Raw genomic sequence first — 11,047 nt, 5'->3', positions numbered from 1 at the left:
AGTAGAGTAGCTTGGACCCGAACCAGTGCTGATATAGGAAGCTGGCACTGCAGGCGGCAGCTTTACCAGCTACACCACAGTGCTGACACCACTTAACCACATTTCATTCCTCGTCCTGTTCTACAGATGAAGAAGCTGAGGCTGGAGTGGTTTGGTGACTACGTAAAGTCCCTCTTTGATGGTGGAGGTAGAAGTAGAACTCAACTGCTATGCTTTCTTGCATATCTTTTTTATTTTATTTTTTCAACTATTACTTAATAAATATAAATTTCCAAAGTACAACTTTTGGATTATAGCGGCTTTTTCCCCCATAACCTCCCTCCCACCCACAACCATCCCATCTCCCACTCCCTCTCCCATCCCATTCTTCATCAAGATTCATTTTCAATTATCTCTATATACAGAAGATCAACTTAGTATATACTAAGTAAAGATTTCAACAGACTGCACCCACACAGATACACAAAGTATAGAGTACTGTTTAGTAGTAGTTTTACCGTTAATCTGCATAGTACAACACATTAAGGACAGAGATCCTACATGGGAAGCAGGTGCACAGTGACTCTAGTTGTTGATTTAACAATTGACACTCTTATTTATGGCGTCAGTAATCACTCGAGGCTCTTGTCATGAACTGCCAAGACTATGGAAGCCTCTTGAGTTTGCAAACTCTGATCTTATTTAGACAAGGCTATAGTCAAAGTGGAAGTTCTCTCCTCCCTTCAGAGAAAGGTACCTCCTTCTTTGATGGCCCATTCTTGCCACTGGGATCTCACTCACAGAAATCTTTCATTTAGGTAAATTTTTTTTTTTTTTTTTTTTTTTTTTTTTTTTTTTGCTACAGTGTCTTGGCTTTCCATGCCTGCGAAATTCTCATGGGCTTTTTAGCCAGATTGAATGCCTTAAGAGCTGACTCTGAGGCCAGAGTGCTCTTTAGGGCATTTGCCATTCTATGAGTCTGCTGTGTATCCTGCTTCCCATGTAGGATTTTTCTCTCCTTTTAATTCTATCAATCATTATTTGCATACATTGGTCTTATTTATGTAATGCCTTTGACACTTAATCCTATCTTTTTGATCAATTATGAACTTAAACTGATCACTTTAAGAAGTAAGAGGCCATTGGTACCTGCTACCTTGATGGGATTGATTTGGAATCCCCGGGCATGTTTATAGCACTAGCAGGAGGGTTAAGTCCGAGTGAGCATGTGCCCAACTGTACATCCCTTCCCTCTCTTATTCCCACTGTTATATTTAACAGTTTTCCAGTTAATTTTAAACTCCTAAGAATAATTGTGTGTTAATTAAAGAGTTCAACCAATGGTATTAAGTAGAACAAAAACAATACTAAAAGGAATAAAATAGTAAGTTGTTCCTCGACAGTAAGAACAAGGGCTAATCAAGTCATTGTTTCTCATAGTGTCCATTTAACTTCAACAGGTTTCATTTTAGGTGCTCAGTTGTTATTGATCAGGGAGAACATATGATATTTGTCCCTTTGAGACTGGCTTATTTCACTCAGCATGATGTTTTCCAGATTGCTCAATTTTGTTGCAAATGACCGGATTTCATTTTTTTTTTTTACCGCTATATAGTATTCAAAATGTCCATTCTCCCAAAAGCAATTTATAGATTCAATGCAATACCAATCAAAATACCAAAGACATTCTTCTCAGATCTGGAAAAAATGATGCTGAAATTCATATGGAGACACAGGAGACCTCGAATAGCTAAAGCAATCTTGTACAACAAAAACAAAGCCAGAGGCATCACAATACCAGATTTCAGGACATACTACAGGGCAGTTGTAATCAACTGGTACAGCATGGTACTTGTACAGAAACAGACGGATAGATCAATGGAACGGAATAGAAACACCAGAAATCAATCCAAACATCTACAGCCAACTTATATTTGATCAAGGATCTAAAACCAATTCCTGGAGCAAGGACAGTCTATTCACAAATGGTGCTATGAAAACTGGATTTCCACCATCAAATTATTAGAGAACATCGGAGAAACTCTGCAAGATATAGGCACAGGCAAAGACTTTTTGGAAAAGACCCCAGAGGCACAGGCAGTCAAAGCCAAAATTAACAATTGGCATTGCATCAGATTGAGAAGTTTCTGTACTGCAAAAGAAACAGTCAGGAAAGTGAAGAGGTAACTGACGAAATGGAAAAAAAATATTTGCAAATTATGCAACCGATAAAAGATTAATAATCAGAATCTACAAGAGATCAAGAAACTCCACAACAACAAAACAAACAACCCAGGACCTCAATAGACATTTTTCGAAAGAGGAAATCCAAATGTCCAACAGACACATGAAAAAATGTTCAGGATCACTAGCCATCAGGGAAATGCCAATCAAAACCACAATGAGGTTTCACCTCACCCCGTTTAGAAATGGCCCACATACAGAAATCTACCAACAACAGATGCTGGTGAGGATGTGGGGAAAAAGGACACTAACCCACTGTTGGTGGAAATGCAAACTGGTTAAGCCACTATGGAAGTCAGTCTGGAGATTCCTCAGAAAGCTGAATATAACCCTAGAATACAACCAGCCATCCCACTCCTTGGAATTTACCCAAAGGAAATTAAATTGGCAAACAAAAGAGCTGTCTGCACCTTAGTGTTTATTGCAGTTCAATTCACAATAGCAAAGGCATGGCATCAATCTAAATGCCCATCAACAGAAGACTGGATAAAGAAGTTTTGGGATATGTACTGTATAGAAAATATATATACAGCATTTCTTTTTTAAGAAAAGTTTATTTTATTAATTTGAAAGGCAGAGTTAAAGAGAGAGAGAGATACTATCTGCTGGCTCACCCCTAAATGGCCACAATGGCCATGGATGACCAGATGGAAGCCAGGAGCAAGGAGCTTTTCCCTGGGTGCAGGGGCCTAAGGACTTGGGTTATTTTCTGCTGCTTTCTTGGGAGGAGTAGTAGGGAGATGGATTTCAAGTGGAGTAACCAGAATTCGAACCTGTGCCCATATGGTTCTAGTGTTGGCAGGTGGTGGCTTTTCCTACTATGCCACAATGCCAACCTCTGCTTTCTTGCATTTCTAGTTAAGCTCCTGCTGAACTGGTGTAGCAGGGTATAAAATATGAAACCTCTCTGCTGTTATAAATAAAGGCAGAGTTTTGAAATCCCAAGACAAATATGAAACACCTTCATGAATTTTTGCTTATCCTCAAACTATTGGAATTGTTATTCACTTAATATTTTTTAAAAATTGACTCATTTAAAAAGCAGCCTCATCTTATGGAGACACAGGAGACCTCGAATAGCTAAAGCAATCTTGTAATCTGTGTCTCCTGTGAACTAGATTTATGTGTTATACTTTCTAAATCATAATAAATTAAATAGACATATCAAATGTTATCCTCTCCTTGGTCTCCTTTCCATGTGCCAATAGTGGTCCATATATAAGTGTTGGAAAATCACCCGGCTAAGACATGGACTAAAAGGAGGCAGAATGGCTGTTTTCTATCTCTTCTTATTGGTCTTGGCCTAGAAAATAGTGGGACAAGATAGGATAAAGGAAGGGAGGGAAACTGCCAAAAGAACATCCGTCTACCAAGACTTATAAAAATATCAAAACACCCAACCTATTTGTCCCTATAGACTCACCTCTTGACTGCACCATGCCTATGCCAATGTGGAGGCAGCCAAAGCTAGTGATAGGATAAAAAGTAGTTGAAGAGTGAGTGTCTGCAGCACAGAGAGCCAGTCTGGAGGGGTGGTGTGTGCTCTCCCCATTGAGAACCTCACTGATCACTTTCAGTCCAATCTGAGGCCACTGAGTGTTCTCTTATCAAAAAATACTGGAATTAAAGCCTTGTCACTACGTGTACTGAATCCAAAGATGCCTTGAATGTGAACAGGAAATGTTGGCCAAAAATTAAAAATAAAAGCACATCTGAGCTTAAAGGCTTGCTTTGATGCCTGATGCACAACCAGGGCTAGACTCACGTATGTTTATCATTGTTTTATTAGAAAACCAAGAAAAAAGTCTATTAAAAACACAGGGATGGGCATGAAGCCTAGATTTTAAGATACTGATTAAGATGCTATTGTTTTACATGTGTTTGATTTCTGGCCCTAGCTCCTTACTCCCTGCTGCCAATGTAGACTCTAGGAAGCAGCAGTGAGGGCTCAAGTAATTGGATTCCTGCCACATATGTGAAGACCTGAATTGAGTTCCTAACTGCTGACTTTCAACAGGACTAGTCCTGCTCTCATCAGGTGTGGAGAGTGAACAAGCAGATGGGAGCTCTTTTTCTCTGTGCTCTCTCTCTCTCTCTCTAGTGTGTATATATATATACACACTAGAGATATATACACACACACACATATATATATATATATAATTTGTGTGTATATCTTTCTCTGCATCTCAAATAAGTAAAAAAAAAGTTTAAGTCAACATCAAAAGAAGTGCTTTTTAAAAAAAAAAACTTATGTATATAGAACTTTCCATACATAATAATAGTGAGTATAGGATAATATGCCTCCACATATCCATCTCCTATCTTTAAAAATTATCATTTTCTCATCTATTCCTCCTTCCATTTTTTCACTATTATAAATTCTTTAGTATATATCTCTGATAACACTTATATATAAGACATGCCATTATCATGTCTAACAAAATCACCATACATTATCATCTAACAATTCATTTATAGTGTCTAATATATAGTGTGTAATACTTATTCCATAATCTGTTTTTTTTTTCTGATTGCATCAAGGGTTCTTTTCAGAGGTGGTTTATTCAAAATAAGACACAATGTCTGCACAGTGAACTTAATTACTGCTTTTTTTTTTTTTTTTAGGATTTATTTATTTGAAAGGCAGAGTTACAGAGTGCAGAGGCAGAAAGACAGAGAGAGAGAGAGAGATCTTTCATCTACTGGTTCACTCTCCAAATGGCAGCAACAGCTGGAGCTGGGCCAATCTGAAGCCAGGAGCCAGAAGTTTCTTCCAGGACTTGCATAAAAGTGTAGGAGCCCAAGCGCTTGAGCCATCTTCTACTGCTTTCCTAGGTCATAGAAGAGAGCTGGATCAGAAATGGAGCAGCCCAGACTCGAATGGATGCCCCTGTGGGATTCCAGCATTTCAGGTGGCAGCTTTACCCACTATGCCACAGTTCTGGCCTCTACTGTGATTTTTAGAACTCTTACTCTTTCAGAATCTGACCTGTTTTTTCATGACATTGCTTTGGTAGATAAACTGGGTCATTTTTTTTTTAATTGAATGTTTGACATTCTGGATTTGACTGATTGCTTCCTTGGGGTGATTTTGAACTTGATCCTCTGTCCCTTGTGCTTCCTGTTGGGTCTAGAGGCTTGATTAGATTCAGATTCAGTTGATTAGGCAAGGAGATCTCATAATAGTTCTGAGTACCTCTGAGTTGGTCATATCATGAAGCACACAATGTCTGGTTATTGGACTTGCTGTTTTAGTGTTTCTTAGCTTGGTTGTCATGTCTCTTTGGAGTGATTCAAAATTATGCTACTTTTATTATCTTTCTGTAACCAAAGCCCAAAAAAGTCTAAATTTATATAGACAAAACAAACAGATAAAATACCAGTGATTCTGTGTTCTGAATCTTGGAAAAGTTGAATCTGAAAATGTTTCTCCTGCAAAGGGATTGACTGGATATGGAAAAAATGTAAATTATGAACACTTAAGAAGGATTACTGAATGCAACATTAATGAAAACACATCACAAATTACTAGATTTAGAATCTGCTCTATTTATATTTAGAATCTTTTGGAGAGGATGAAAATGGCTGAAATTGAATGAACTCTTGGCTAATTACTCAGCTTATGGATTTCCAATGACATTTGCATCTTCATGAGAGAGTTTTTGGCAGTATTGTACTGCCTTTTGGTAACTCCAGAAATTACTATATGCTGCTAATTGACCACAAATTGAACATGTGGAGAGACTTATATAAAAGCTTCTGACTCAGGACTCATGTTACTGATACATACTGTAAGTAGTTTCCACCACAGTTGAAGATTCTTCAGATGCAGAGCACAGAGCTGCTCAAATTCTGTTTTAACTTCCTAGCATGCTGTCTGTGGTCTGCTGAAGAAACTGAAACATAGATCATGAAATCACATACCAGGTGAAGGAAGTATCCCCATGCTCCTTGAGGGCTGGATGTGTTGTGCTATGGGGCCTACCCAAGGCCTCTCAGTTATTACTGCACAGTAGAATCACCTAGTACTATGATTTGAATGTGTCTCCCAAAAGTTCATGTGTTGGAAACTTGGTCCTTAGATTCACCTGCTAAGTGTATTTTGAGGTGGGAATTTATATCATAATTCAGAATATGCATGATAATGAAATGTAAGTTTAACAAATAATGTTACAAAGTATGAAGTACTCTGATTTTTATCTAATTAAAATAATGCAGGTTATGAATGGTTATTTGGTCTAGTGGTTAAAACACCTGTATCCCATATCAAAGTGCCTAGGCTGAAGTCCTGGCTCCGCTTCTGATTCTACTTTCTGTTAATGTGTACCCTGGGAGGAAGCAAATGATGATTTAAGTAGCTGGGTCCCTGCCTTCCACATGGGAGACCCAGACTGAGTTCTAGGCTCCTGGCTTTGGCCTGATCCAATCCCAGCTGTTGTAGGCATTTGGAGAGTGAACCAGTGAATGGGAGCTCCATTTGTCTCTCTTCTATTTTCCTCTTAAAAAAAAAAATAAAGATACTGGCCAAAAGTTAGTAAATGATTTTGTGACTTGCATTATGAATCACTCTTCTAAACCAGGCCATTACAGATTTCTTTTCTGTTCCAACAAATGACAATATCCTTTCCCTCATCAATGCCTTCACATTTTGTTTTGTCACCTAGAAAACACCTTTCTTTTTGTCCACAAGGCCATAAATTTGTACTCTCAGTGAAAAGCATTTCCAAGAGTACTCTAGTCCTCAGTGTCTCTTATTCTGATGTTTACTTTTAACACATAGAGCTCATTCCATTTTTTTTTTACACTGCATTATAAGATATATTGTGATGCTTTTCAATTGCCTTCTGTCTTATATGGTTATGTCTCCTGGACTATTTTTAATCTCTGTGAAGACAGTGGCCATGTTCTATGCTTCTGCTTTTGTACTCTTCAAAATGTCTAACATTGGTTAGGTGCATCACAGATGCTAAATAGGGCTACGTGAGATCTCAGAGTTGTAATTTCTTTATTCCTGAAATGAGGGGGATCTTTTAGGTTATCCTCTTCTAGGTTCATAAAGCTATCTTTTAATGATATATAAGGATTTCTAGAAGATGCACAACTGAAGGAAGAAAAATAGGACTCCTTTATTGGTAACTACAAGAAAAGCTCTGAAGTGGGAGCAAAATGGCTGAAATTGGCATTTTTGGTAGGTAAAGTATAAACTGCTCCATTCTATCAGTAAAAAGATAAAGAAGCTACTGAATCTTAAATGAACTTGGGCACTCTGGATACTAAAATGTGATTACTCATGGGCCACATTTTTTAAAAAAGTTCCATACATATATATCAAGGAATTCCTGTGGATGTTTTGAAATTGAATATACAACAACAACAAAAAAAAGGCCTAATAATAAATGTGGAGTTGAGGTTTGTGGATGCAGAGTTATCATAATTCAGGGAAAACCACTGAATACACTTATATTTTGGATATTGTTCGCTTGCAAGAGGTTTGTTAAATATCATTGAGATCCTTCCCATTGGCTGGTTCAGTGACTTGCAGCTCCATGACAAGCAGTGTTCTTATTCTCCTGATCTTGAAGCTACTGGTAAAATAGCCAAGGAGGTAGTTAACCCTCGTCTCACCGAGTAGGTGGTCATGGGGGTGGTGGTGGTGTGTGTGTATGTTTGGGAAAAGGGGGTGTAGTGGGCATCTGTGACCTTCCTGAACTTGACATTCCTTCCCCTTCTTTGTTGAAAACAATTGACCATTCCTTTGGGAAACCTCTTCCCTTCCTGGTTGTCCATGTGGTCTAAGTATGAACAGAGTGCAGGACACTGAAGCTACTTTGACCTTTTTCAGGCATAGGCACATTAGAGCACAGGTTTGAGTCCTAGCTACTCTGCTTCTGATCCAGTTCCATGCTGATATGCCTGGGAAGATGACCCAAGTATTTGCTACCTGTTACCCATGTGGTAGAGCCAGATGAAGTTTCTGGCTCCCAGCCTCTGCATGGCCCACCCCTCACACTCAGAGCCATGGCAGCACCATCTGGGGAGTGACCCAACGAATGGGAATCTCTATTTCTCTCTCTTTCTCCCTTACTCTGTCACTCTACTTTTCAAATAAAATTAAAAATAAGTCTTTAAAATTAAAAATAAAAATAAAAAAGCCAGTGGACAGTGGCTGGCCCTCTGCTCACTGTTACTGTGATCTGTTCCTAAGCTGGTGAGAGTTGCTGATGCTGTGAGTCTCCTGGGCATTCCCAGGCTGTGGTCCCAGGAATGCGCACAAATGGTAAGGAAAGCTGGAAAAACAACATCACTGTCACTGACACTGCATTCATTTCCCAGTATCATTTAGATATGAAGAGGTTACCTTCTCCGGAAGGCCTTCTGAGTACACTTAGGTGATCTTTACAGACAATCCTTGTTGACAAACGGTCCTGGAAACCCAGCTGGAGGCCAGCTGGCACCTGGCCATTGGAAGAGAACACAGCACCGGGTAAGGCAGGACACCTGGTTCAAGGCTTCCATGCCACGCCCTAGGGACACTTTCAGGGGTCGGTCCAGAGGCCTCAGTTGCACTTCGGTTATTTCAGACCCCTGCGCTCCTGGGAGAGCCCCTCACCACTGCGTTAAGGGGAACACAGAATGGCCGGGGAGCAAAAGGCAGTAGCACCCGGCAGCCACCAGCGGAGCCTGCGGACTTTGGGGACGCGGCGAGAGGGCAGGGCGATGGGGGTCGGAGTGGGGCCAGCGGCGAAGTCCTGGGCACCTCCGTGGGGGCCAACCGCCAGGGCGGCGCCGGTGTCGGGCCCGAGCACTCGCTCTGCTACTGTCGGAGCCTTATTCTTGGGCGACCCCACCGTGGGTGGAGAGAGGAGGCGAGCAGCCCCGGAACAGAGCGGGCGGGGGCCTCCCAGGATGTATCCGTCTCCACTCGCTCTCTGCTCCTCTCCTCTTACCTCCCCTTCCTTATCTCCGCGCCTAAAACGGGGCCGGCGCCTTTAAGAGGGAGCGTCGGTTCCCCGGGGGCGGGAACCCCTCGGCAGCTCGCGAGGCGGCGGCGCTCGGCCGCGATGCTCCTCACTCTCTGCTCCGGCTCCTGCCCTCGCCGCTGCCACCCGGATCGGTGCCGCCGCCGCCGCCGCCTCCTCCAGCTTCTCCTCCGCCGCCTGGAAGCCTCCTTCTGGGCCGTGGAGGAGAGAAGTGCGATGTCAGGAAAGTTCCGGGAGGCACTGCACGGGGCCATGCTCCCCGCTCTCTTCCGTCGGCGCCCGCGCGCTGCCCTTTGTATGAGGTGAGCCCGGGTGCGGGGGTGCGGGCCCCCGGGACAGGTAGGCGGCCCGGGTGGGGACGCCCGGATCCGCCGGCCGCGTGGGGAAGGAGTGCGTGAGGGAGATGAGGCGGGTGCGGCTGAAGTTGTGTGGGAAAAGCCCGGGGTTTCGGGGAGGTTGCTGCAGCTGGAACGGAGTGATTTCAGCAGCCGGCGCCGCACCAAGTGGCCCGGCAGGGACTCGTTGTCTCCGGTGCCGCCTCGCCTGTCGCCGCCCCGGCCCCGGCCCCGGCGCCAAAGCAGCTGGGCCTTCTAGGAAAGCGTCGCCCGTGCCGGGTCTCCCGCCCGCGGCGCCCGGGGGGCAGACTCGGGGCTGGGGGTGCAGGGGACAGAGCGGGAGCCTCCTGAACTTTCCCTCGGGGGTCTCGTGGTTCCTGAGGGTCCGGCTTGCGCCGGGGGCGTGAAGGCTGGATGAGAGCCCCAGCTGGTCCGAGTGGGTCTCCGCTCGCGGCGCGGCGCCTTCCAGCCTTGGGAGCTTCTCAGCTTTGCCGAGATTTTACTTCTCCTTCCTCCTCCCATTTTTGGAAACCGTCTTTTCCTTAAAAGAAGCAGCAGCTGCGACGTATATATCCTGGAGGCTCCGGGTGCTTCAACATCCCCGCCCCCAACAACCTAGCTTTATAAAGATCTGCCCCCCAGCACTGGCTCACGTTTAAAAGTGATCGTTTAGTCTTTCACGAAATCTTTAGCCTCAGTTTCAACACTTAAGAAATCCAGGTATTCCCCCAAGTAGGATGCAGTTTGTTTTCAGCGAGGCAGGACGCGTTTTAACCACGGTTTTTAAAAATAGGACTTTCTCTTTGTTTATGGTGAATTTGTTTTTCATTATGTCTTAGATTGAGAAGGGCCCATCCAATTTCAGGAGTAGTATTTCTAAGACTCATAAATGAAACCCTGATGTTTCTTGCATAATCTGACATTGCTCCAGTTTTATCCATGGATGAGGTCTGTGATACGGACAGTTACTTGATAGAACCTAATATATAACTTCATTGATTACACAAATGGATTTTTTTTCGTGTACCCCTGGGCAAGGGAAGCCCCATCTTCTCACTTCCCAAGTCTCTGCCACTCTTGTCCATTCCCGTTTCTGCCTTCTCACTCACGTTGTGGACATGGGATGTCAGCTAGGAATCAAAGGTGCTGATGAAAAGTCCCGGTGTTTTGTGAAGTGTTGCATAATCAGAATTTCAAAGATAGTATTGATTGTATTACCCGGGTCAGTTTGAACAGCAAAAATAGAAGTGGAAGCTTATTTAAAGAAAAGAATGTTATTAAATATTTGAAGTACAGTATTAGGTATATTCTTTACATAGAATTTTGTGTGTGAAAAATGCAGTTACCAAGATAGAAGACAGTGTAGGAAACATCTTATCTGCAATGGGGAAGTTTGGAAGAAAATCATTCCAGAGTAACCATTAATGTGGTAAAGTTTTATTTGGGATATTGATTTTCACCTTTGAGTACATCTTTGCTACTTTGCTTTCATATATACAAGAAAGG

At 42.6% G+C, this 11,047-nt stretch overlaps 1 protein-coding gene across 1 annotated transcript in view; it reads left to right on the top strand.

Moving 5' to 3' along the window:
- Positions 1-9,291: 9,291 nt before the first annotated feature.
- Positions 9,292-11,047, top strand: part of GPR63 (G protein-coupled receptor 63) — a 72,057-nt gene continuing 70,301 nt past the window's right edge. The window contains exon 1 of the mRNA XM_062186519.1: positions 9,292-9,508. The gene's annotated coding sequence lies outside the window, so the exon portion shown is untranslated. The remainder of the gene's footprint in view (positions 9,509-11,047) is intronic.

Source organism: Lepus europaeus, chromosome 3 (assembly GCF_033115175.1).
Source record: "Lepus europaeus isolate LE1 chromosome 3, mLepTim1.pri, whole genome shotgun sequence".
In the NCBI taxonomy this organism is placed as follows: Eukaryota; Metazoa; Chordata; class Mammalia; order Lagomorpha; family Leporidae; genus Lepus; species Lepus europaeus.
This window is presented reverse-complemented; position numbering and strand designations above follow the sequence as displayed.